The sequence below is a fragment of the Olea europaea genome, unplaced genomic scaffold, assembly GCF_002742605.1.
Source record: "Olea europaea var. sylvestris unplaced genomic scaffold, O_europaea_v1 scaffold1687, whole genome shotgun sequence".
NCBI lineage: Eukaryota > Viridiplantae > Streptophyta > Magnoliopsida > Lamiales > Oleaceae > Olea > Olea europaea.
The window spans coordinates 31638-39104 of NW_019234550.1; the positions used below are offsets into that span (position 1 = coordinate 31638).

At 36.2% G+C, this 7467-nt stretch overlaps 1 pseudogene; it reads left to right on the top strand.

The window, feature by feature from the left end:
* The first annotated feature begins 498 nt into the window (after positions 1–498).
* Positions 499–6741, top strand: LOC111377605 (annotated as a pseudogene).
* The last annotated feature ends 726 nt before the right edge of the window (positions 6742–7467 follow it).

Sequence of the window (7467 nt, forward strand, 5' to 3'; positions counted from 1 at the left end):
TGACCTATCAACTTTATGTCAACTCAACTCGGGAGAAGTAACTTCCCACCCACTCTACAAACGCGACTGATTAACGCCTATGAGTAGACGCCTTATATCGTTCAGATGTATACATGTGTCTCACATCCAACAGCTCTCCTCACCTATAAATACCCAAGATTTGGTAAAAGGCAAATGTAATGAAACTCTTTTTACTTAACACTCCATAACAAGTAAACATATAGTCTCCTCCCCACTATTTTGTACAACTTTGATACTGTTCCGATCGCCTGAGCCTAATTTGATCGTCGGAGTGTATACGGTCGCCGTCACTCCCGCTGGTTCCGATCATGTGCATCTGACCGTGCGTTGAGTGTGCGCAAGAAGGAATACGTAGAGTGACTATCGATTGACCACGTGGAGGATCCAATTTTCGAGATCAACAGCCGACCCGAGCTTACCTCACTAAATACCTGTAAACTCCAAAGCAAAATTTATTAATTTACTATTAGTATCAGCCCCGCTCTTATCTGCCATTTTTCCTATTTTTTAATATATAAATCTGGTCTCCGTTGGAACCAGCAGAATTATTATCAAAATCGGTAGTTAATAAAATGCTTGTGATTCTTTGCGTCTTAATTAGACCTTCATAAAAGCCTATACGTAGATCTGATTTTTGATCTATATTGATTAGTGATTACGGCACCAGCTTTACGTAATCTTGAAGATTCTTGCTTCTGTCGGTTGCCTGTTGGTAATGGCATTTTACAATTGAATTGAGTTGCTGGTCATTTGATCATTTTTTTTTTGAAGGTTTTCAAATTTTGTGTATAAAGGTTAAGCCTTTTTGTCAACTCCGCAGAAGGTGAAGTGTTAAATTGATATAGTAAAGTAGGTGATCGAATCTCGATTTTCCTGATTTTTCTTCGTTTACTTTGCTATAATTTGTTTATCTGTATCCAAATCATGTCATTTTGTAAAGAGAGAATTCTTTTATTCTTCGTTTTGGGTTTTGAGATGGTGATCTGTCTGTTAATTTGCATTAGTGCAGAAGAGTTAGGTTGGAATTATTATTAATTATGTGTTGTAATTGAAACTTTACTTTCTGTTAATTTCGAGAGAAAATTTGAGGCCTTGGGGAATATACTAATAAGAGAGATTTTCTTTTTTCTTTTGAGTTTTTCAAATCTGCAATTTGATGTTACAAAGTATACAAGTGAGATTGTAATCATTTTTCCCCTTTGTGTTTCTCTATATTGTATTATTACATTATTAAGTAATTCTGCATTGAACTTTGGGTATTTTGGAGTGGTACTGGATAATATGGTTAAGGATGCTAATTTTGATCTAATTGGTTTTGAAATCAGAGGAATCTAAGAAATGGCCAAGGAAGCATCCAATGGAGATAACCATGTTATTACAAAGCCTCCCCCAGAGCCCTCACCATTGAGAAAAGCGAAATTTTTTCAGGTACGTTATGGTTCCTGATAGACGCTGGGTTTTTAAAATTTAGATCTCATTGTGTCCATGTTATACATCTTTCCTTTCTATTCAGGTTGGCTCTTGATAAACATTTTATGGTTCTTTTAGTTACGTTTCACTAATGTTTGGGAGGTGATTAAATTATAATTACTTCTAGTCCAACATATTTTTTATTTGCACATATTGTAAGACCCCTACAACTATTACCCACATTATCCACACATTATGTAGGATCCACAACTTATAATCACTTTAAGTTTAATTTAAATCAATTCCCAAACACGCGCTAATTTTGCAGTTAGCGCTGGTTGACCATAAAGTTTTCATACGTGTATTTGATTGAATATTACTGGTTTTAGGATTCTATTGCAAGTTTAGTCTCAGTTTGTAATGTACTACCATTATGCTGAAGATCTTTTCTTCAATAGGATGGAAAAGAATAACTTTATCATAATCTTAGAGGCCTGACACTGCTTCATTCTATTGCTATGTTTTAAATAAAGGGAAGGAAATATTTTTTTAATCAATTGCCTGAAACTTCCTTTCTTTCTTTGTCAGCAGGGGTGTATCAATCACTAATAGATCTCTCAATGAGAGCTTCATTCTGTTATCAACTACTGTTATCTCTTGGAATTAAAAAAACTGAAAGTCTTTTTTGCTTTGATCCTTCTATTTTGATTACAAAATCTATTTTTCCTTTCTTGTGGTGGTGATGGTGATGGTTCCATGCTGACTGTCCAGTGCAGTTAACCGCAATGGGACTCTACTTTTCTTATGTTCATTGTGAGATCGATGGTTATGTCCATGTATTAATTTGAAGTGAGGTTCCCAATGCGAAAGAATCTTGTTTCTTTTCTTTTTTTTTTTTTTTCCGGGGGGCACTTTTTTTTTTTTTTAAGAATTTTTTTTTCCTTTCCTTTTTCTTAGTTTTGAGAATTTTGGTTACCGGTGGAGCTGGATTCATTGGCTCTCACCTAGTTGACAAGCTCATGGAAAATGAGAAGAATGAGGTTAGTACTTCTGTGCAATCATTTGTTACAGGAGCAGAGGTGAATGCAGAAACTAAAAACGTTGATTGATTCTTATTCTTGGAATTTAGCCTTTGCACTAAGATAAATAACATTTCTGTATTCACATATTCATTTTAGGCAAACACTCATTCTTGGAAATTAGCCTTTGCACTAAGATAAATAACATTTCTGTATTCACATATTCATTTTAGGCAAACATTACATAAATATATCTCATATTACTCAGGTGATTGTTGTGGATAACTACTTTACTGGCTCAAAGGACAACCTAGAACAATGGATTGGTCATCCGAGATTTGAGCTTATTCGTCATGGTAGGCTTTTCTATCATTTTTAATTTATAAAGATTTTCCGGTTTACACTCCAATATAATTTAGCTGTCCTCCTCACATTCGGATCATGCAGTATATATGTCAGACAAGATTTCATAAATTTATTGGTCATCTTTCTATAAAAAAATTATTCTGGAGTCAGCACAATTTGTACTCAAACAAATAAACTGCGCAACTCCAATCAAGCACATTACCATCAAGTCTTTTCTCCTCCTCTCTTTGTTCTTAATGTCATGTGAGAATATGCCTTTTTTGGTTGTTTTACCAATTAGAATTTTTTCTCCAGTTCAATTTATTATTTTAGCTCCACAACAATGAAGCTGATAGGTCTCTGAATATTACAAGATCTCCTCAGTCGAAATGCTTCATGAATAGTTTGACTAATTTTGTGGATGATTGTCTGCTTGGAAACATTTTGCCATTTCTTCTTTCGTCTCTCCCTCTCTCTCTCCGTCCTTTCACCTTGGCTTCTATCACTCTGAGCATTCTGGGTGTCCTTGGTTCCTCCACACCATAGCTTTTTCTGTGAATCACTTTCTTTCTTACTCTGTTAGTCCCTTCTTTATGCAGATGTCACGGAGCCATTGCTGATTGAAGTTGATCAGATATATCATCTTGCTTGTCCAGCTTCCCCAATTTTCTACAAATACAATCCCGTGAAGGTTGGTCACCAGAGAATAATCTATCCTCGTCCTCTCGTTTTTTACATTACAAAATATTTTCCTATATCTTACTTATTTTGCTGGAAACACATGCTTTAAGATTGGATGATGACATTTATGCTGGCTTTTCCTTCTGTCTCTGATGTTTAACAGACAATAAAAACAAATGTAATTGGGACACTGAACATGTTAGGACTTGCCAAGCGAGTTGGAGCAAGGTTTGAATCAGTTTTTCAATAGATTTGGTTTGGTTTTTTATGGTTGTGTGATTTGGCTATTTTGTACTATTTGTACAGGATTTTGCTGACATCAACATCAGAGGTTTATGGTGACCCTCTTGTGCATCCTCAGGATGAGAGTTATTGGGGCAATGTGAACCCTATAGGTATTTTGATTCCCCCAAAATAGAATAGTTCAATATTCGATCTTGATAGAAGCTCTTATTGAGCAGGGAAGATCGCATTTAGCAGTACCTGAAACCTAATGTTTCAAAGAGATAATCTGTTCATCTGCCAAAAGTTCTGTTTTAGAGATGCTTGAGAACTATTTAAATTGCTGTATGGTGATTGTTATATGCTAACTTGTGACATGTGAGCAGGAGCAATGTTTGAAAAGGCTAAATTTGGTATCGAGGCATTTTGCTTCTGTGACGTGAGGAGTAATTTGCAACTAAGTTATATGCCTCAACATAAACCAATAAAATAATTAAAAAAGTTTAGGAAAAATGATACATCATATTATCATTATTAACTTCATAACATTTAAAAGTCAATAATATAATATTTGAATAAAGTTAAAACTCTAATTTGCAACTAGAAACATGAAATAGAATAATAAGATAGGAAATAATAAAGTAGATATTGCATAGAAAGGCCACTAATCCATGACTAGACTGAGTCTGAAATTACTTACACAACTGACCGACAATTTAACAGTTTGGCATGCTTTAACTTTTTTTGAAAAAAAAAATAATATGATAGAGACTCCAGGAAAAATATAAAAGGAAATAGTGAAGTTATGTCTACCAAGAAAAATTTGTCACTTGGAGGCTTATAGCATTTTACAGCAAGGGGCTAGTGAAAGGTGTGCTTTACTTTGTTGCTCTATTTTTTTCTTCTATTTCTAATTTTTAAGGTTAAGCTTTGTCTAAACAACTCAGAAAATCCTCAAAACAAACTAGTTTATGCATAACCAGCCCCAAAAGATGAGGTTGCATATAAAAGCACCCAAAGGGCAGGACTAGGAAGGCACACTGGTTGTCATGAGGCTTAGCCCTCAAGGCATTTGCACCGAGGCTTTTAACGAAGCCTTGCATGACACCTCAAAGTGCAAGTTGCGGCTGATTTTTTAAATAATGAGTGGGAATCTGGGAGAATATTGTTTTAAGCCTGTTCTATAAGCATGGTGCTCTTAGACATGGAAACCTGAGCTGAAGTCTATCATTTTCCAGCATCAGGTTTCATATCTATTGCAAGAAGTTGAACTTTTTGATTATTTTTTTAATCAATTCCTTAATGTCTGCATACTATTGGAATTCTTCTTTCACCCTTTCTAGCATTTGATAGAATATATATATGAGTATCTGTATGCAGGAGGAGAGTATCACTTAATACTTCAGCATGTTACTAAATTTCTGGTGGTTTTAGAACCAACAGATGAAGAGCATTCTTTTACGGAATACTGATTATATTTTACGTCCATAACAGGAGTTAGAAGTTGCTATGATGAGGGTAAAAGGGTAGCTGAGACTTTGATGTTTGATTATCACAGGCAGCATGGAATTGGTATAAGTCCCTTTTTTTACCTGCTATGGAATCCTTGTATTCACTAGCTATCTTTATATCTGCATAATCTAATTTCAACATTTTTACCAATTTGAAATGGTGACTCAACAGAAATACGGATTGCAAGGATCTTTAACACCTTTGGTCCGCGAATGAATATTGATGATGGCCGGGTTGTCAGCAATTTCATAGCTCAAGCGATCCGGTAAGATTCTAATGTAAATTTATGGGGAAGGGACCCCAATATTTTCCTGATGTAATGGTGCTATCCATGTATATCGTTACAAAATGCATGAGTGAACCCTTATTCCATTACAAAGCTGCCATTCCCTTATCAATAATATTATCATTTTCCTAATGCCACTTCACTATAAATATATGTCACCCCCCCCCCCCCCCCCCCCCGCCCCCCCCCCGCCACTATCACCATCACCATCCGCCACTACCACAGTTAACACCTCCACCTACACCACTAACAAAATTGTCGCAAAATCCACCATCATCACCAGTACCTCTACCTGCACAATCAACAAAAACCACCTAAAACCCCCCAACGACACCTCTGATATGGTATGTCAGAGCATCCTATTATTTTGGTTGTTCAATTTGAAGCACATAATAATATCTTACCTGGACTTTGTCTAATTTCTCTGGGATGTTGAAGGTTGATGGTCTTATTCGACTGATGGAAGGAGATAACACTGGGCCAATCAACATTGGGAATCCAGGTAAATAATTATCGCCATTTGATTGTCAACAAAGAATTCTTGTGCTGAAATGCCAATCTTGAATTCATATTGCATCTCTCTCTCTCTCTCATCCTGAATTTCTTATCAGGTGAATTCACAATGCTTGAGCTTGCCGAGACTGTCAAGGAGGTAACTTTTAAAACTTGTGCTCATTGTGGTTGTACTTGGTAATATCCTAGCAGGCAAAGGGAATCTAGACTGCATTAGTCTTTTCGTACTTCTTTTTGGATACATCATTAAATATTCCATTTCAACTCTGTAGTGGTGGTCATTCCCAGCACAAACCACTTAATGACTCTGAAACTAACACACGATGTATGGGACTTTGTAGACTATCAATCCTGATGTAAAAATCATAACTGTGGAGAATACACCAGATGATCCTCGGCAGAGAAAACCCGACATAACAAAGGCAAAGGAGTTGCTAGGCTGGGAACCAACGGTCAAGTTGAGTGAAGGCCTTCCCCTCATGGAGGAGGATTTCCGCAAGAGGCTTGGAATATCAAGGAAGAATTGAACATCAACCGAGTTTATGTGACATGATTCTTTCATTATGGATCTGTTTGAGACTTATGCGTCTTCAAGTCTTTCTTTTTTTTGAATTTTGGAGTTCTGGGCCATGCCTTTATTTTCTTTATGGAGAACTAGACGATATTAATTGTATCTTTCAAGTAAGTTTGGTATTGATATAGTTTTTGCCTTAATATATAGTGTTCGTTAAAGATCGCTGTGTACTGGTCATGGACGCTCGCAGCATCCCCCCTCCCTTGTATCTGTGGTTCTTAATATCATTAAACAGTAAATGGAAAAAAGAAAATAAAAATGTTAATATTTTTTAGCATTGATTTTCGAACTTCATTTCTTCAATAGTTTCTCAGGAATATTGACCTAGGATATCAGGCCTGGGTTCTCTGGCCACTGTTGGAGATTTTTCGAATAGTTGTATGCTTGGAAAATCACTTCCCTATTTTTTGAGTTACACTTTTGAAAAATCAGGTAATATTTTTTTTTTAAAAAATCAGTTTCTAATTATTTTTTTAATATAAAGATCTATGTAATATACCCCTCCACCACACCACTCCCTTAGAAATAGACAGATTAAGCACATATGGAGGATGCACCCCACCCACCATCTTCTTAAAGAGTAGAGCCACTCCCATTCCCCTCGTTTTAGCAGACAAGCCAAGAAAATTAGTATGCGTGACACACTTCACTCTCACTACCACACGAAAAGAAACCTATTAGGCTGGAGGATACACTGACTAGTGAATTGTTTGACGATACTTACCTTAGGAAACACAGCCTTATTGATTAAAGGACCAAGGGTCTAAACTCTTGTGTTTTGGGAAATACCCCGTCTCGAACATCAAGCAAACAAATTCACACATTTATTAGATACGGAGGATAAAACCCAGCCCATTACACACTACCCCACCCACACTACCTCC